Source organism: Bidens hawaiensis, unplaced genomic scaffold (genome assembly GCF_021521415.1).
Source record: "Bidens hawaiensis isolate Kalapana, Puna unplaced genomic scaffold, B.hawaiensis_p1.1 tig00012045_1, whole genome shotgun sequence".
NCBI lineage: Eukaryota > Viridiplantae > Streptophyta > Magnoliopsida > Asterales > Asteraceae > Bidens > Bidens hawaiensis.
Window position 1 is genome coordinate 396,411 of NW_027491966.1, and position 21,588 is coordinate 417,998.

Consider the following 21,588-nt stretch of genomic DNA (forward strand, 5'->3'; position numbering starts at 1 on the left):
AATAATAAAGTTGTGTAAGCCTAAAGCCCCCAAAATATAAAATAGTAAAAAGAAGAGTGTGATTACTCACCTTTGAGATTAAGCAAGCTAATATGATAATATAAATAAAATAAGTGTGCCGACTGATCCAACATAAAACAGCTTATAAACTTAATATGTGAAAATATCATAACGATTCTCATGTTAAGAAAAAACGAGATTTAAGCTGGTTTGTATACATACTGAGTCCGAACAATGGTTTGAGACCATGCTAGAGTCCAACTAAAAATATAAAAACGAACAAAAAACTTAACTAGAGCGAAAGCCAATTTTGATTAGTACATAATGTAATTGAAATTTTCAATTTTAATGTTTTAGGACCCTAATCGACTCAGACCGTAATTGAATAGCAAAACCCTCTGGTCATTAATTTGATAGAGGGCGTTTGTAAGTTAGATAAAAATTACATAACTTTCATGAAGACAACTTACTCGGAAAAAGGATGGATATAGGCGAACAATGAATAAAGATTTTACTTCTACGAGTCAAACTTAAATAACTTGGATAATTATTGATAGAGAATTGAAGTGGGTAAACGAGTATCAGTAGATAGGGTCATTTATAAAATGGTCAATTGAGCTTGTAGGGGAAGAAATCGTCATAAATGGTGATTCAATTGCTCATTAACTAAAATAGTCAAATATCTTAATAAGTTATTAAGGAAAATAGCATAATTCTTGTTCCTTACTCCAAGCAATCAAGGGAATATGCCTTGGCATGTTGTTCTAAATGAAAAATACACGAAATCGGATTACAAAAATAAGCGAAGCGTTCGAACAAAATTAAATGGTTTTTAAATGCGCAGACGCAGTAGCCGCGATGACCGATGCAGAAAGAATTTCTGAAATTTTGATAAATGGTACAAATGATCCCTAGACTTGTTTAAATGTGATTCACAACACCAAAATGCATGAAATGGAATTTGTAACTTGCTTAAATACATAAATTAATAATTTTTAACATAAACCCACATAAAAAATTCAAGAAAAATGAAATCCAAATATTTATATAGGTCAAGTTTTCGGATTTGAAAAATAGCGAATGCTACACGCCTCATCTCTTCTCCGATTTTCTCTAATTCACTTTTGATCGTAGAACCGAATTTTGTAAATTTTGGAATTTAAGATTGGTCTTTTATGTGAGTAGATACATGAAATTTAGGATCAGTTTTTGGAATTTAATATTATGATCGCAAGCAGTTTATAATTTATACTTGTAGTCAAAGATTTAGGTTTGGTGTTTATTGTTTTGTAGTGGTGGTGGTGGTGTTTGGTAGCAGTGGAGATGAGATTAAGGAGGTGGTAGTGGCGGTGGTTGTAGTGGTGGTGGAGATGAAGATAGAGGTGATGAAAGTGGAGCGGCGTAATATGAATGTTACGCAATATGATTTTCTGAAAGGGCATAATAATGATATTACTTCATTTGTTAACAAAGTGTGAACGGAGGAACTCAAAAATATGCGCTTTTAAACCATGGGGACTCATTATGTCATTTTGAATTTCATGGGCGTAAACGTTGCCCACCCACAAGAACAGAGACGCCAATAGGAATTTTCTGTATTATATATTCTTAAAAAGTAAATAAATATGAAGTGGTTAGTTCTTTGAAATTATTCAAATAATAGGATGCAGTTTAGTATTTGCTATTTTCAAGTTGATTATTTATGTGAGTGTTTAAGATCAAAATAATGACTATCTGACAAGTAATTTTTAATCACATAAGACCATAAATGACGACTAGTAGACTTGGTCTATAGGATTTAATATAGTTGGAATAAAATTAGAGTTCATGTGCTTATCACTTAAGACTTGCTTAAACCTTATTAAGAGTCATTAACTTGTAAATTTTTTAAGTTTTGTCAATGATTGCCTCGTTAGCATTTCATTGAAATCATAGTTTTCAATTTTCGATTGAACATTATCATATATGTGGTAAAAGAGATAACAGAACGAATATAAATTGGAATGACTGGTTGAGTGATTATTACTAACTGGCTAACGAACTTGATGACCTCGTCAACAACCTCTTATCTAGTTGACAAATGTTAATTTGAAATGTTTTCGTCTTTTACAATCGTACCATATATTGACTTTTTCTTTTTCTAATTTTCTTTTGGGTAGTCAAACACTCACCTTAAAAAATAATATAAAAAAGAGTAATTTCTTACAATCGTTTTTTTTCTAACATCATGACTACAATTATACAGATCATCATACCAACAAAAAAAAATTAAATTAATAATAGTTCCAGTGCAAAGGATTTGAAGTTCAACTTAAAGTTAACGAAATAATTGTTTATATTTGGTATTGTGGTATATTAAAAATAACGATAATCGCTTAAATTCGGCAAATATGAAAAAAAGATTATCGAAAACCCACTGGCAAGAGCATGCCGAGTAGGGACACGGTCATGTCAACGGTGAGACATCAAGTCGTCTTGTGCCTGAGTTGCGCTTTGAAAGAATAAATATATAGATATGTATATTTATGTATGGCCTACATGATCATTTATATTATAAGATCAAAGTTAATTAAATTATACCTTATAATTATGTTAGCTAGGTAATTGTTGATGGACCAAATTACCCTTTTTGCTAACCAAGGGTTTCCCCCTTGGATGTATATAAATATGGAGAGACTAATTAACATCAGATAACTTAACCCTAAACCCTCACATCAAATTCGTGAGCCTCTCTCTCCCTCTATTATTCGGTTTCTCAAGAACCCTAATCCCCATCACTAATATACATCCTAAAGGGGAACCCGACCAAGCCGACTGTCATGTCGTCTGGATCGTACTCATCAGCCGTGGCCACCCTCTCTGCTGTGACAGGTATGTTTTAATTATAGGTTTATCATAACATCCATGTTTTCTATTATATACATGAAGAACTGATCAACATGTGGTATCAGATCGATGTTGATTAATCAGTTCTTCATGTCTTCCTTTAACTCAGGATCTAAACCGGAAGACATGGACTAACACCTGATAAACCCTAACAGTTTTCGGTTTTCATTAGTTCGTATTATTTATTTATAGTTTTGATTGAAATCCGAAAACTGATAAACCCTAACAGATTTTCATTTTTTTTCTTATTAATTCGTTTTATTATATTATTGTTATTAAAATCGCGAATGACAGAAACCTAACAATTTTTCGGTTTTAAAAATCGCATCTGATATAAACTAACAGTTTTTTCGAAATCTGATAAATTAATGATTATTCATGTTCATAACAGTTTTCGAAAATCGTGTATAATCTGGTTCAATATCTGGATTGTTATATTGTTTTACTAAATTTTGATTAAGATTTAGACCAAGATATTTCGAATTTTGTAAACTTAATAAAGGAATTACTTTGAAAATAATCAAATCTTGGATAAACAAACAATCTCTAAAGAATTCAGATTAATCATTATTAACTGTTCATAAACTTATGGGTGTATGTGTTTACGGCAAAAACAGTTTCCGAAAACACTAAAACCAGAAAACTAATTTCCCGAGACTAAAAATTTTTCGTGAACAGTACGCTAAAACTGTTTCGATCCACGCTAATCGTTTTGTTTGCTATTAACTAAACTAATGTTTTCTAAATACTTAAAATTCATATTTATCACCAAAACAAATAAAAGCTTAACTTGAATGAATGATGATGTACACTTCTGCCGAAAGGTGATGTGATACATCTAACATATCATTCAAGTCTAAATACAAGCTATGTTAGTTTAGCTTAAACATGATTTTAATGTATCAATTCTGCCCAAAGGTGATACGATACATTTATATCAAAGCAAAACTAACTCGTGCATAATTAAAATGGTTGTTTCACTTCTGTCCAAAGGTGATGTGTTACAATTATTTTGCATATATACTTAAGTAAAACTTAATTCTGCCCATAGGTGATTTATCTTTTATTTAAGTAGAATTTTATTAATTACATTAATCTATTATTTTGATGTTAATAATAGATATTAATTATCACAGCTTCATAATTTAAAATGGTTCTTATTTATGTCTGCATTAGTTTAAATTGCCCCTAGTTCACTCTAAGTTCCTTCTAGTTTAGTATCTTAACATTCTCATATAAATTCCAATAACAGCGCCAAATGGTGGAATCACATCATTAACTGGAGATAACTTTGCTGCCTGGAAGGACTCTCTTATGCTTAATCTCTCCTTCCTAGATTTCGACTTTTCTCTAAACGAGGATGAACCTCCAGCACTAACCACTGAAAGCACCCCTGCTCAGCACTTATTGTTCGAAAAATGGAAGAGATGTAACCGCATGTCTCTAATGCTTATGAAAAACTCCATTAGCATGCCCATAAGAGGATCCATTCTGGACTCTGACAACGCTAAAACCTATTTGGCTTCTGTGGAGGAACAATTCAAGGGAACGTCTAAGGCGCATGCTAGTACTCTTATTCTCAAACTGGTGAATACTAAGTACGATGGAAGGAGTGGCATTCGTGGGCACATTAGGATGATGAACGACATGGCCCATAAACTGAAGGGATTAGACAAGGAGATCAGCGACGGTTTTCTGGTACACCTCATCATGACCTCTCTTCCACCTGCCTATGGAGCTTTCAAAATCAATTACAACACCCAGAAGGACAAATGGTCCATGAGTGAGTTGATTGCTATGTGCGTGCAAGAGGAAGAGCGTATGAAGATGGACAAACCTGAAGTTTCTTACCTTGCCACCAATTCCAAGAAGAGGAAGAACACTAATCCAAGAAAGGAGTTTGCTAAAGTTTAGAAAAATAATACAGGTGCCTTAACCAGCTCTTAGAACTACACGGGAAAGCCCTTCTGCAAGTTCTGTAAGAAGTACATTCATAAGCAGAAGGACTGTTCAGACTTTAAGGAGTGGTTGTCTAAGAAAGGTAATTATCTCTTTATTATACCTGAGTCCTATAACTTAACTGTTCCTGCTAATACATGGTGGTTTGATTCTGGTTCTATGGTTCATGCAACCAATTCTACTCAGGGATTTCTTTCAATCCGGAAGCTGGAAAGAAACCAAAGAACACTAAGACTGGGGAATGATAAAGAACTTGAAGTCAAGGCTGTGGGAACTTTACAATTAATAATGAAAACTGGTTTATGTATTCAACTTTATGATACCTTATATATTCCTGAGATTACTCGGAATCTTGTATCAGGACCAAAGTTAGACATGGACGTTTTGATGTTTCTCATGGTCGTGGCAAACTTACTATTTCTTTAAATTCTCTAGTGTTTGGATATGGCTTTTTGGATGGTGGTCTTTATAGATTAGAACTGGATGATAATTTTTCTAAATCTTTGTTGTCATATAATATTAATGAATCACTCACAAAGATTAAAGAGAAACGAGACTTAGAGACTTCTTCTATGTTGTGGCATCAACGTTTAGGCCACATCTCACGAGACCGGTTAGCCCGCCTCGTGAAGAATGAAGTCTTACCACATCTCGATTTCACCGATTTTGGAACATGTGTCAAATGTCTTAAAGGCAAAATGACATCAGCAAATAAGAAAGGCGCCACTAAGAGCTCTAATTTGTTAGAACTCATTCATACTGATATTAGTGGTCCTTACCCCATTGCTGGCATAACTAGACATTCTTCATTTATCACTTTCATTGATGATTATTCCCGATATATGTCCTTGTATCTCATTAAAGAAAAATCTGAATTTGTAACAACTTTTAATGATTATAAAACTGAAGATGAAAAACAATTAAATCGTCAAATAAAAGTTGTCAGATCAGATAGAGGAGGTGAATTTTATGGAAGACACACTGATGTGGGTCAGGCCCCTGGTCCATTTTATGAGTTTTGTAAGGGCCATGGGATCGTGAACCAATATACCATGCCAGGTACTCCTCAACAAAATGGTGTCGCAGAACGGAGAAATCGAACCCTTATGGTTATGGTACGCAGTATGTTAGCCAACACTAATTTGCCTCTATTTCTCTGGACTGAAGCCTTAAAAGCAGCCGTTCATATACTCAATAGAGTTCCTTCTAAGTCTGTCCCTAAAACTCCTTATGAACTTTGGACAGGAAGGAAACCGAGTCTTAATTATATGAAAGTATGGGGCTGTATTGTTGAAGCAAAACTTTATAACCCTATCCTAAAGAAACTTGACGCTAAAACTGTTACCTTCTTTATCGGGTATCCTGAAAATTCAAAGGGTTATCGTTTCTATTGTCCTTCCCATGTCACTCGTATTGTAGAAACCAAGCGTGCCGTGTTCCTGGAGGATTACAAGATCAGTGGGAGCAGTACTAACCCTCATGAAGAATTGCAAGAAATACAAGATGCGGGGGGGAAACTCGTCGATTATTGTAACTCTGGCTATTCCTCTTGTACCCCATGCAATTGAACCTTCTGCACCACCTTCTCCACACTCAGAACCCGTTATCACAGAAAATGAAGGCACATCAAACACTCAAAACCAAGACAATGTTGAACCCTCTAATCAACTCAGGAGGTCATCTAGGTCTAGAAGACCTACTAACTTTGATGATTATGTCACCTACCTGACTGAAGCTGACGCCGGAAAGCTTAAAGATCCTATCTCTTATAATGAAGCCATGAGCAGTGATCAGTCTTATGAATGGAATAAAGCAATGATTGATGAGCTTGATTCCATGAGGAAAAATGACGTTTGGAATTTGGTTGAATTTCCCAACGGTGTCAAACCCGTAGGATGTAAATGGGTGTTCAAAACAAAACTTGATCCAAATGGTAACGTTGAACGCTATAAAGCGAGATTGGTTGAAAAGGGCTACACTCAGAAAGAGGCAATTGACTATCAAGAGATTTTTTCACCTGACTCTCAAAAAGATTCATTAATGATCGTTATGGCCCTAGTAGCTCACTTTGATTTAGAGCTGCATTAGATGGACGTGAAAACAGCTTTCCTTAACGACACTTTAGACAAAGAGGTGTACATGAAGCAACCTGAAGGTTTTAAACCTGAAGGTCAAGAACATCTAGTCTGTAAGCTCAAGAAGTCAATATATGGGTTGAAACAAGCATCACGTCAATGGTACCTAAAGTTTGATGAAATCATGAAGAAACAAGGTTTTGCAAAGAATCAAGTGGATCAATGCACCTATCTCAAAATGAGTGGGAGTAAGTTTACTATACTTGTCCTTTGCGTAGATGATATTCTATTGGCAAGTAATAGTTTAGACATGTTGCATGAGTCGAAGTGATTACTCTCGCATAACTTTGACATGAAGGATCTCGGAGATGCTTCTTATGTTATTGGCATCAAAATTCACCGAAATAGACATAGAGGAATCTCAGGATTATCTCAAAGGGCCTACATTGACTGTGTCCTTACTCGTTACAAAATGCAACATTGTAACTCAACTGCAGCTCCTGTAGTTAAAGGAGACGTTTTCGGGGCATTACAATGTCCGAAAACAGAGGTTGAAAAGGAGCAAATGAGATTGATACTTTATGCATCAGTAGTCGGGAGCCTTAAGTATGCACAAGTTTGTACTCGCCCGGATATTGCTTATATTTCTGGAATGTTAGGCCGTTATCAGACTAATCCTGGCCTTGAACACTGGAAAGCAGCTAAGAAGGTGCTTCGATATCTTCAAAGGACGAAAGACTACAAACTAACTTATAGAAGAAGTGATAATTTAGAAGTGGTAGGTTATTCTGATTCTGACTTTGCTAAATGCAAAGATGACAAAAAGTCCACTTCGGGGTATATCTTTATGTTAGCAGGCGGGCCCATCTCATGGAGGAGTCATAAGCAACAGTTAACGACTACTTCCACTATGATGGCAAAATATATAGCTGTTTATAATGCTACCTGCTGAGGAATGTTGCTTGAAAATCTGATCTCCTGACTCAAATTAGTCAATTCTATTTTTAGACCATTGAAACTTTATTGTGATAATTCAGCTGTCGTTAATTTCTCAAACAGTAACAGTTCGACTGGAGCTGGTTTGTATCTTGATACAAAGTATTTGTTCGTGCGTGAACGAGTTGAGGAAAATAAACTTTCTATTGAGTATATTAGTACACATAATATGCTAGCGGATCCGATGACTAAAGGTTTCCCACCTAAAGTTTTTGAAGAACATGTTGCTAATATGGGATTTACTGAAGATCTTATTTGATTGCATATTGTGCTTATTTACATTTTATTTAATAACATTTCCTCAGTTTTGATTTTGTATGTCTCTTAATATGTTCTGAATGCGAATGACATATAGATAAATTATTATACAAATCAAATATATGAAGGGCTTTCTTATATAATTTTGATCATAACTACTTAGGTTTTAAACAAGGACTGCAGTATGATTAATGGGGATCTTGAACTGATGTTCAAATCAATGATTGTATTTCCCTGCTCCAGTTTAAGTTTAAAGCTAAAATGAGTGTCTGTTTAAGTTTAAAGCTAAAATGAGTGTTAAAATCTGCAGACTAATCTAATGCTCATAATAAATGATTATTTGGCCAAGTGGTAAAATGTAAGAATAAATATATAGATATGTATATTTATGTATGGCCTACATGATCATTTATATTATAATAGATCAAAGTTAATTAAATTATACCTTATAATTATGTTAGCTAGGTAATTGTTGATGGACCAAATTACCCTTTATTGCTAACCAAGGGTTTCCCCTTGGATGTATATAAATATGGAGAGACTAATTAACATAAGATAACTTAACCCTAAACCCTCACATCAAATTCGTGTGCCTCTCTCTCCCTCTATTATTCGGTTTCTCAAGAACCATAATCCCCATCACTAATATACATCCTAAAGGGGAACCAGACCAAGCTGACTGTCATGTCGTCTGGATCGTACTCATCAGCTGTGGCCACCCTCTCTACTGTGACAGGTATGTTTTAATTGTAGTTTTATCATAACATCCATGTTTTCTATTATATACATGAAGAACTGATCAACACGCTTATGTCCGAGCATCATGACCATGGTTGACTTTGTGGGTCTTACACATGATATGACTGTGTTAGCACTTACTTATACTAAATAAAAATTCATTTAGAAAACCATTTGTTAAGCGTCACCTTGTGATTGAGTTACGTTTTCCCGTATATATTTGAAACTTTGGGTTAGTCATGTTCACCACAAAGAAAACATTCACACCTTCTAGAGAGTCTATTCAGAAGAGGCAAGGGAAAGGCATCTTTTCTAGGAATTTCCGTGTTTCGAGCGAGTGCCAAAACTAGTTTGAGTATATTTTTGTTTTCTAGGGGCTAAAGTAGGTATACTCAGTAAAAAAAGCAGATGTACTCTTAATACATACTCTCAGTATACATGGAATTCCATTTGGGTAGAGATGTGAGTACTGCACGGTGCTGAGATAATGCTCGCGTGACTGGGTCGGCCTTGAGAATTCACATGCCCCGACCAACCAAAAAAAATATGCCCTTTGGGACTTAACGTATGTTTATTGTCATAACTTTAATTGTGATATAAAAAAATGTGTTATCTCAAGGGGCATATGAATTTTCAAGGCTGACCCAGTCCTGTGAGCATTATCTCAACACCATGTAGTACTCACACCTCTCCCCAAACGGAATTCCAATTATACCAAAAGTATGTATTAAGAGTACATCTTGTTTTTTACCGAGTATACAGGCAATACACCTAGCACACCAAAAATATACTCAAAGTATATTTAACACTCTCTCGAAACACGGAAATTCCTAGAAAAGATGCTTATATGGCAATTAAAGTTATGACAATAAACATAACAACTAGCAAAATCATGGTATTAGAATTAGTTTATGACATATTAAATAGGCTAATAACCTAGGATTTATGAAACTCTCATAACATTCTTGATAGCAAATTGGTGAATCAATTGTCTGCAGTTATGCTCTATATTATTCTGTTCTCAATAGCAATCATCACCAACCCACTAAGTCTTTCTTTGGGCATTGTGGGTTGTAAACAAGATTTCAGTAACATAATTTTGAAAAACTCCTTTCTGCAGATGCTACTGTGATTCTTGGTGTTCTAAGTCGACTTTGTTGTTATCTTTATTTAACTTTTATTGTTTAATTAAAAGTAATGGGTTTTTTTCTTTTTTAACAGGCTTATAAGTCTCTAGGTAATAAAAAAATGGGTCTAAAAGGTGTTTTGAGTATAATAAAAAGTGAGATTATAATAATTTGGGTATTCAATATATATAACAACAAGCGTAATTTCAGCAACTATATTAGAATAAATATATAAACACTAATGTTAATAATGTTTATATATAGGTATATATAGCCCTAAGGAATAAAACAAGTTGAAATACGAAGATAAACAGTGAAAAGTAGTAAGACACATCCCATGGTCAATCAAGACATGGTCATGCCTATTACATACGAAGTAGAGACAAAAAACAGAAAATAGACATGGCCATGTTAACAAAGACAAAACCCATGTTATCAAAGGAAATAAGAGAAGACAAAATAGAAGGTTCTGAAGCAAAACACGACCATACCTTCAGAACAAGAGAAGCATACAAAAACCCATCCGCGCTTGCTTAGCACAGTCGTGTTACCCTTGAGCTGTACGATCTGACATCACAATTAATGCAGCAACACAAAATTGGCGACACGGCCGTGCCTTGCTTAGCATGACCGTACCTTGAGGGTCTGATCAACCTATAAATTGAATGCTCTTCACCTTCATTTAAGTGACTTGAAAACCCTTTGGAAGAGTATTCAATACCCACCAACCACTTCTTTTTACCACCATTAATAAGGGAATCACTCTCATCCATCCAACACTTGAAGATTAAGTTGATTAAGCTTTTGGGAGAAGTCATTGGCATCAAATATTAGTCATCCATATTGGTTAGATTGTTTCAATCTGATCATGTTTGTGTCTGTTACTTTTATAACTAATATTATGTCTATTAGTGGCTAAACTTCCATAGTATCATCTTAGATTATAATGAATCTTAATTAGACTTTGATAATGTTATTAGAGCATGTGATAGGGTTTTTATAACTAATGGTTGTGTTGCGAATATCACTTGATGAGGAATGTTAAAATACTCTTAAAATATACCCCAAGTTCCATTGACGATAAGCCAAGAAATTGCTAGTCTTGCGATGCCTTGGTGAACCTTAAATAGACACCAAGACCCTGAACTTGATGATAAGTCGGCAAATCGATATTATCGTGAGGACTTGGTTGATAAATTAAAAATCATTAAAATCACCCCCCCCCCTCCAAACGCATAAATTGGGGAACTGCCAATCTTGTGAAGGTTGGGAGAATAAGTTAAGAAACTTTTAAAGAGCCGCCAAGATTCTGAGCTTGATGATAAGTCAAGAAATCACAATTACTGTAAGGGTCAGGTTGGGAAAAATATATGAATCTTAATATTGAGATGAGTGATTAACTATTTTAGAATGAGAATTGTTAACAATGTTGTTAACACGGATTTTTAGTGTTCATCCACTAAGATCCGTTAATTACTCATTGAGTGAGTGTGCAGCATAACCAATTTAAAGCAACTCTTGAGTGATTATTACATGAGTTCTATAATTGTTCAAGAGTTGTGCGTGTTAAGATTTGGTAATTCAAGGTTAATTCTTTAAAACTCAATTAATCACAATTGGTATTTTAGGCATAATACAAGGGTTATTTTAGTAAAGTATCAAGGACAATTTACTTAGTAATTTAAATGATTGTCTCATCTTTAAAGTGAGTTAATTTATCTTTATTAAAAACCACTTGTTTACATCAAATGATGTTTTAGTAAAAGGGGCGCAGGAGTTATATCATTCTTTAATTATCAGATTAACATGACTAACTATATTATTCTCCCATTTAATCACCAAAGCAAGCACAAGATCACATGTTTACTAATCAACTATCAAACCTAGTTAAGATGAGTTTTAACCAAGGTGATACCCTTTTATCTTTGATTTTCTTTCCACTATAATAAAAAAAAACCAAAAATATTGTCTTTATTTCTCCTAAAACTTATTCAAAAACCAAAACAAGAATGATCTATACTTTTGGTTAAATAAATACAACGATTAAGTAGTAAAACGGTATAAGTGTGTCCGTGGATCAATACTTGGCTCTTACCTATACTTTACTACATTAACGATACGTACAATTTCCTGTTGTGTGTGGTTTAGTTAAGATAATAATCATTTTTATAAATTTAAAACTCAACGGTGTGTGAACAAACCTTTGAAAAAATTAACACATTTTTCATATTACTTCCACTTCGCATCAATTTCTAATCCTTTAGCCTAAGCTTGTAGGTTGACCCTTATTTAGATTTTTACTGTTAGTTTGGTGTCCAAGTTATGGTTAGGAAATCATGGGGATCAAAGGCTTTGTGTACGTGAACGTGACTGCATATAAGATGTCGGATCGCTTTAGGAAGCTTAGTGATCAAAACATCCATGTAGTGAATGCACAAACAAGCCAGTAGTAATTAGGTTGTGCATTGACGTTCATGAAAGCACGATCGTGCTAGCTGCATTCAAGCGGTATTCATAATGTACATAAATTGAATGTATAAATTAAACATATATTGAGGAACTAAACCCCTAGGTTAGAATTAAACTATTGATCTAATGAAAATGTATCAACGATATAATTTTTCTAATGAATTAGAAGCAAATATATACACATGTATATCTTAGAGACTAGGAAGACTTTACATATATGTAGGAGATAAACTAGCATGTTACAACAATATAAATAATTCAAAATAGTTTTAATTAATGGTGGGAAACAAAGTTGGCTTAACATTCCCCCGCAAGATGGACGATCGTGAGATAAGACTAATCTTGGATAAGAGAATAAGAAATCGTTGTTTTAGTAATGGCTTTTATAGAGCTTCAACAAGTTGATCATCCCCCGATACGTGAGTGACACGTATGGTACCGTCTTGAACCTTTTCACGAATGAAGTGGAAGTCTAACGCAAGATGCTTCATTCTTGAATGAAAAACTAGATTACGAGAATAGTGTATAGAGCTTAAATTAACAAAGTAAATAGTAGGGGTAACAGTGGATTTATATCCAAGTTCAAACATTAAGGACATTAATCATTGTACTTCTGTAGTTGTTGAAGCTACTGCCCACAATTAAGCTTCGGTGGATGAACGGGCTAATGTTGGTTGGCATTTCTAGGTCCAAGAAATCGGGTTGGAACCAAGGTACACAACACAGCCAGTGGTGCTCTGATAGATTGGGCGATCGCCCGCCCAATCAGCGTCGGTGAAGGCATGGAGATGCAATGGCGAATTCCGTTTAAACAATATACCTTGATGCATTGTTCCATGAAGGTAGCGGAGCAAACATTTTTAAGAAGCTCAATGAAGATCCATGGGTTGGTGCATGAGCTGTGATAACATGTTCATAGAAAAGGCTATATCAGGTCTTGTTAAAGACAAGTATCGGAGAGCCCTCACAATTTCACGATAATTAGTTGGTGAGGAAAGTGAATAACCTTCCACTTTTGTGACGGTAACTAAGATCGACATAAGAGTTTCAGTCAACTTACATTCACTCATGTTGGATTTTGTGAGGATGTCCAAGATGCATATTGTTTCTGAGGGGAAAATTCCTTTCGTATGAGGAATAACTTCAATACCAAGAAAATAAGATTAGGTACCGAGATTTTTTAAAGGGAAACAATTTAAGAATGATTTGATGAATAAATTGATGATTGAAGTGGTTGGCCAGGTAATGATTATATCATCAACATAGACAAGAATGAAAATCAGTGATGAATGTTGGGTTTTAACAAGATTATCAAAGTCCAAAATAACCATTTATTAAGGAAAACGCAGCGGAAGATATAAATTTAAATCTTTTTATATTGATTAATATAAAACCCATTTTATATTCAAAACCCAAGCCCCGGATCCATATACGAATTACATGCATACCAGAACTAACAAACATAGGGGGTTTATGTAATACAACCTTTCAAGAGGCAAGAAGATGAAGGAGATGACGGTTTGAATGGCTAGTCTTCAATGGAGAAGATCCTCAAGCTTGTATACCCTCCAAGCCTTTAACAAACACCTTGCTTGCTAGGATTTTATCACTCTTGCACTTTGAAAGATACCCTTTTGTGTTCTTCTTCTTTGAACGATTTTGAGAGAGAAGAGAGAGAGAGAGAGATTACCAAGAATGCATGTAATGTGGTTGGTTGTGTCCATGTGTTGTGTCCCAAGATAGACAATAAAGAAGAGAAAATATTTCAAAAGGTGGGAAGGAAATTTCCCCCCAAAAGTGGGCTGATCCTACCAGATATTATTTTCTCTTTCTTCCTGGAACAGACTAATACTCCATGTACTAGTCTCAGGACTAATATTCCATATACCAGTCGCATGACTAATACTCCATGTATTAGTCACAGGTCTATTGAAACTTTGTGACATTTAACACTTTTAACATGCCATAAGCTTCGTGCAACATACCACAACCATTATCATATGTATATTATTTAACCAACTTAAATAATATCATAAGATAATCTCTCTTAATAAGTTATCCTTATAATTTATCAATTCCTCAAGTGCAAATATTTAGAAACCCATTTTCTAAATATCATAAGTGTTAATATTTACTTGCTAGATCATATCTACAATAAAAATTATGGTGATTGTCTAGCTTGTTATTGGGTATGACCCGACTTGGATCATAACGTACTAGCCACATCAACTCTAATATGTGTCTTGGGCAGACCGATTCCTACAATCTCCCACTTGCACAAGATACATAGAAGATTGATGCAAATAGCAAATACCGCCTAACAACGGTTTACTACCCCTAATACATATGACGAAGTTCCATTCAATAACATCATCCCCTTCAAGTCCCTTACTTGATATGATTTAGGTGAATCTATCATTTATCCTTTTGCCACGGATGTCATGTCAAATCCAAAGACACAGAATGATCATTCTTTGTTGATTTAACTTAGCAGGCCTTAGACATCTCACTCTAAACGAATAAGAGGGACAAATCCCCTATTGACTAGATACGTCTCTCACAATCACCTTGTACTACACTTGAGCTCAGCCTTATGTACTGACATGTTTCAGAGCAGCGAAGAACTAAGTCAAAGTATAATAGTCGATGAATATCAAGACCCAATATGCATCTCAGGTCGGAGGATACTATGATGTTAGCCTTTACTAAAATTTACTTATGATCACAAATCACAAGGATTCCATGCAGTAAAATTGAGAGCGGGTCAGTCCAATATTTATCCCATAAATATCCATGAACCTTGGCAGCAACCCTTGCTATATTCATACCCTATGAATATCTACCAATCAAAGTTCATAATAGTCTTACCTTCATACTTGTTCCCACAAATATGAACGACTACGGACATTTAGAATAATTAACTTATTCACGGATTTAAACATGCTAAAACGGAACATAACTCAAATGTCATAATCATAAAAAATAATCATATGAATGAGTAAAAAAAACAATTGTTCTGTTATCCAAATACAAAATAGATCAAATCCAATCACTAGAATATCGAAGTTCTAAGGCGCAAGTATGACCCTCATGCTTCGGCCTTTCAAGGAGCTTCGTGAGTAGATCCGCAATGTTTTGATCAGTGTGAACTTTGCGAATACATATCTTTCCCTTTTCAACCTCATCCCTTATGTAGCTGAATCTCCGCTCAATGTGCCTTGTCTTTTGATGTGCACGAGGCTCTTTGATTTGAGCAATCGCACCCTCGTTATCACAAAAGATTTCTAGAGGGTCCCGAATGGTATGGACTACCCCTAGATCGGCCACGAACTTTCTAATCCATGCAGCTTCTTGAGGTGCCAATGAGGCGGTGATGTATTCAGATTCAGTGGTGGACAAGGCTACCACATCTTGTTTTGCGCTCTTCCAAGAGACATCTCCACCATTCATAACGAAAACATATCCCGATTGTGATCGAAAATCATCTCGATCATGTAACCCTTTACAACGAGTTCCTCCTCACTAGAGCCATATATTAGAAACATATCCTTAGTCCTTCTAAGGTATTTCAATATGCTCTTAACCGCCATCCAATGGCTACTTCCTGGATTTTGTTGGTATCGACTTGTCATGCTCAAAGCGCATGACACATCCGATCTAGTGCGTATCATGGCATACATGATGGATCCTATAGCCGAAGCGTACGAGATTCCTTTCATTTTCTCTTGCTCATCCTTTGAGATTGGACATTGAGTCGCACTCAATATCGTTCCTCTTTGAATAGGTACCAAACATTTCTTAGAGTTCTTCATCTTGTACCTTTTCAAGATTTTATCAATGTATGCACTTTGGTTTAAACCTATCAACCGCCTTGATCTATCCCTATAGATCCTTATTCCCAAAATATAGGCGGCTTCACCAAGGTCTTTGATGGAAAAACAACTCCCAAGCCATGCTTTTACACCTTCCATGGTTGGAATGTCATTCCCAAACAAAAGTATGTCATCAACATACAATACTAGGAAAGTAATGATGCTCCCACTAGCTTTCTTATACACACAAGCCTCGTCAGCGTTCTTGATGAATCCAAATTTCTTGACTTCTTCATCAAAACGGTGATTCCAACTTCTAGATGCTTGTTTCAATCCATAGATTGATTTCTTTAACTTGCATACTTTATTAGGATGTTGTGGATCGACAAAACCTTCGGGCTGAACCATATTGACATCTTCTTCAAGATTTCCATTTAGAAAAGCGGTTTTGACATCCATTTGCCAAATCTCATAGTTATAATATGCGGCTATGGCAAATAATATCCTAATAGACTTTATCATCGCCACGGGCGAGAAAGTTTCATCATAATCAACCCCTTGAGTTTGAGTGAAACCCTTTGCTACGATTCTAGCTTTATAAGTATCCATGTTTCCATGAATATCAGTTTTCTTCTTGAAAACCCACTTGCTTCCAACCAGTTTGGAGTTAAGAGGTGGAGCAACCAAGTCCCATACTTGGTTGTCATGCATGGATTGCATCTCACCGTTCATGGCTTCCAGCCATTTATCACAATCAGATTGCGACATTGCATCTCGGTATGTGGTGGGTTCATTCGAATCTACCACTCAGGTGGGGTGCTAATTCTACCAGACTTGTGAACGCTTTGTGTGTTTAGATCAACCATTTGATCATCATCAACAACCTCTTGTTGATTGCTAGTGTCAACCAAACGTGTATCAGCTTGTGGTTCTCGATCCTCCTCGAGTTCCATAGTTCTATCAGTTCCTTCCATAAGGAACCTTCTTTCCAAGAACTTAGCCTTGAGAGCTATAAACACTTTATGCTCATTTGGATTGTATAAGTAATATCCCATCGAATCTTCGGGATATCCTACAAAGATACACTTAGTGGAACGACTTTCAAGTTTATCAGGGGTGTAGATCTTAACATAAGCCTCACAGCCCCATACCCTTAAATATGATAAAGACGGAACCTTTTCGTGCAATATTTCAAAAGGTGTCCTTTCCACTTTCTTGGTTGGTGCCATATTTAAAATACCGGCAGTAGAGATTAGTGCGAAACCCCAAAATGATAGAGGTAATGTGCTTCTAGCCATCATGGATCGAACCATATCCAATAGAGTTCGATTCCTCCTTTCAGACACACCATTATGCTGTGGTGTTCCAGGTGGAGTAAGTTGTGAGACAATCCCACAACTCCTTAGATGTTCTAGAAACGCATCATTGAGGTATTCACCTCCTCTATCGGAACGTAGTACTTTGATTGTTTTGTTGAGTTGATTTTGTGCTTCATTTTGGAAGACTTTGAACATTTCAAAGGCTTCATTTTTGTGTCTTAACAAGAACACATACCCATAGTGACTATAATCGTCGGTAAAGGTAATGAAGTATCTTTCACTTTTTCATGTCATTGTCCTAAAAGGACCACATACATCCGAATGTATGATACCTAATAAGTCTTTCGCCCTTTCATTAGTTCCATTAAAGGGCTCCTTGGTCATCTTTCCCAATAAAAAAGATTCACATTCATCAAATGAATCATCACTTGATTTCAAAAGACCATTCTTTTGAAGTGTATGAATGCGATCCTTGTTTATGTGACCAAGGCGACAATGCCAAAGAAAAGTTTTACTCAAATCCCATTTGAGTCTTTTGGTGCTAGCTTGGTACAATGAGTTATCAAAAGATGTGTTGTCATGAACTAATTCATAAATGCCATTAGATGGCATCGCTTTAAAATAAAAGACATCATTCATGAAAACACAAATACCATTGTCTACAAACTTTAAATCATGACCACATTATCTTAAAAGAGAAACGAAGATAATGTTCCTAGTCAAACTAGGAGCATACAAAATGTTTTTCAAAACAACTTCCAAACCATTTGGAAGCTTCAAAACATAGTCTCCTTAGGCTTCGACATCAACCTTTGCTCCGTTGCCCATGAAGAGACTTGTATCTCCTATCTTGAAATGTTTATTTCTTTTGAACTCTTGCAACAAGTTGCAAATATAAGTTCCACATCCGGTATCCAATACCCATGTGTTAGAAGAAATAACATTAAGATCAATATGGATCATGAAAGTTGTACCCGAGGTTTGCCCCGCATCCCTCTTGTCTTTCAACTCTTTGAGATAGGTTGGGAAATCCCCTTTCCAATGTCCTTTCTCACCAAAACCAAAGCACAAGTCGTTTAAGCTAACCTTTAGCTTCTTTTCCTTTGGTTTGGGTGGTTCCGCTTTTAGCTTTCCCTTTGACGTTACCCTTGACGTGTCCCTTACCTCTAGAAACCTTTGCTTTAGGTTCAGGGTGACGCCTCTTCACCGATTGTGTTTCTTTCATATGACATGCATGAAGCGCTTGAACCCTTTCAAAGCGTTCCACCGTAACTTGAGTAAGGAACATTTCCTTAAGTTTGGTGATCATGTCATATGCCCCATGATTTTCAAAACCCTTTTGAATCTCGGGAATCACAGTTCCCAACATGACACAAGAAACTTGCACCGAATCCTCGATGTACTTCAACCAATCATTATAGGCATCTAAATCGTCAATGTTTGGTTCATCGGGAATAGGATCATCCAATATGTAGGATCTTTTCTTCTTGTTTGAGAACAATTCTCAAATTTCGATACCAATACATTAAATTATTATGGTTAAGACGATCCTTATCAAGTATATCTCTTAGTGATAAGTTATGCATGGGGTGGGATAATTGCGTTAGGTGGATTGTTGACTGCGGAAATCTTTCAAGATAACAAAGTTCACTAATGGTATTTTTGATATCAATTAACAAATTTTAATCTTTAATACCCTTTATGTCTTTAAGACAATTAATGATTTAAATCTAGAACCCAACGTTACATTCACATAGTAGTTAGGTGACCCTTATCCAACTATTGAATTAACAAGGTAGTCAACGTTTGACGATTGCATCCCTTTGCAACTTCTAGTTTTATGGGATCGGTTAAACATCATATGTTTTGTTGGCATGTTTAATCCCATCAACACCTTTGAACGCCATGTGTCGGTGACCCTATTCACATGGTTTCCAAATCAAGTCGTCCTACTTACACACACGTGTGAGTTTACACAAACAGGTGGTTAGGTGACCCTCATCCCAAAAGTATTGTAAAACCACCTTAAGATCACAAGTTTTCTTAAATGTGGTTAGGTGACCCTTACCCCACATTAAGTCTACAAGTGACTTAAGTGTTGTATAAAAGGATGGTGTTTAACTTGTTTTAAAAGGGATTTTAGTTTTCAAAATTCTAGATTGGAAAACTATATAATTTACCTTCCATTTGCATGCATTCAAATGTATGGTACCATTGAAAACCAATTTTCAAGTTCTTTTAGTAAAACCCATTTTATTGTGAAATCATTAACCTTTAATAAAACCATTTTTATTACCTAATGATTTCTAAGGAACCAATTTTATGCAAGTTGTTGATATTAAGTTTGTTGATTATCCTTATCCAAATAAGATAAAACAAAATATATAAATCAACCATGCAAACATAAATAAACAACCAAAAGTTCATAACTTAGCCACCTAATCTTGGCCACACTTGTTGACCGAAACAAGTGTGCCAAAAGGTCTCTCCTAAAGGACGAGAAATGACACAAGGTATGAATCGGTGAACTCCCACTTGATCCCGCATCCATATGCTTCAAGTGTCCACCTTGTGTTGTGACTTTTCCACTTTATTTGCGCTTCCAATGGGCTCCAACTTCAGCTCTTAGCTTCCTTGGGCCTCAACATTTGGGCTTTGGCCTTTGGGCTAAAATCCCATCTTAGACTATAAGGTCCATTAAGGCCCAAAACCAAAACCGTAACCTTGTTGCATCTTCTTTTACAAAAAATATATCCAAATATATTTTTCTCTAGTAAAAGAAATACAACTAATCTACTTATTATTACAAACCAATAAGAATGAATAAATAGATTACAAACTCAAATAAAATAATATTACAACCAAATCGAATATTGAATAAATCACAACACAAACACACATCCAAACACAAGGTCATGGCTAGGCTATGAACATCCAAATGCACATCCAAATATGCAAGTATTACATGTCTAAAATGGTTCCCCTAGTGAACCTCAAACTTTCGGCCAAGGATATGAAAAACTGAATGTTTCGAGTTTTGTCCAAACAAAACAACCAATCATCCAAATGACTTAATTCTTCAAGATTATCACATGCATGTAAGTATAACCTTGAAGAACCAAGGGGTAACCAAAAGCCCCAAAATTTCGGCCATATGGTGAACCACACCATGAAACTAGAAATTTTTTTTAGATCTATTGATGCATGTATCCGTATAAGCGGCTCTTGATGCCATTGTTGGGTTTTAACAAGATTATCAAAGTCCAAAATAACTATTTATTAAGGAAAACACAGCGGAAGATATAAATTTAAATCTTGTTATATTGATTAATATAAAACCCATTTTATATGTAAAACCCAAGCCCTGGATCCATATACGAATTACATGCATACCAAAACTAACAACCATAGGGGGTTTATGTAATACAACCTTTCAAGAGGCAAGAAGATGAAGGAGATGACGGTTTGAATGGCTAGCCTTCAATGGAGAAGAGCCTCAAGCTTGTATACCCTCCAAGCCTTTAAAAAAAACCTTGCTTGCTAGGATTTTATCACTCTTGCACTTTGAAAGATACCCTCTTGTGTTCTTCTTCTTTGAACGATTTTGAGAGAGGAGAGAAAGAGAGAGAGATTATCAAGAATGCATGTAATGTGGTTGGTTGTGTCCAAGTGTTGTGTCCCAAGATAGACAATAAATAAGAGAAAATATTTCAAAAGGTGGGAGGGAAATTTCCCCCCAAAAGTGGGCTGGTCCTACCAGATATTATTTTCTCTTTCTTCCTGGAACAAACTAATACTCCATGTACTAGTCTCAGGACTAATACTCCATCTATTAATCACATGTCTATTGAAACTTTATGACATTTAACACTTTTAACATGCCATAAGTTTCATGCAACATACCACAACCATTATCATATATATATTATTTAACCCACTTAAATAATAT

General features: G+C 35.4%; 1 protein-coding gene across 1 annotated transcript in view; it reads right to left on the reverse strand.

Moving 5' to 3' along the window:
- LOC143539772 (uncharacterized) overlaps positions 1-20,394 on the reverse strand; it is a 123,471-nt gene extending 103,077 nt beyond the window's left edge. Inside the window, exon 1 of the mRNA XM_077032989.1 lies at positions 20,078-20,394. The gene's annotated coding sequence lies outside the window, so the exon portion shown is untranslated. The remainder of the gene's footprint in view (positions 1-20,077) is intronic.
- Between the last annotated feature and the right edge of the window lie 1,194 nt (positions 20,395-21,588).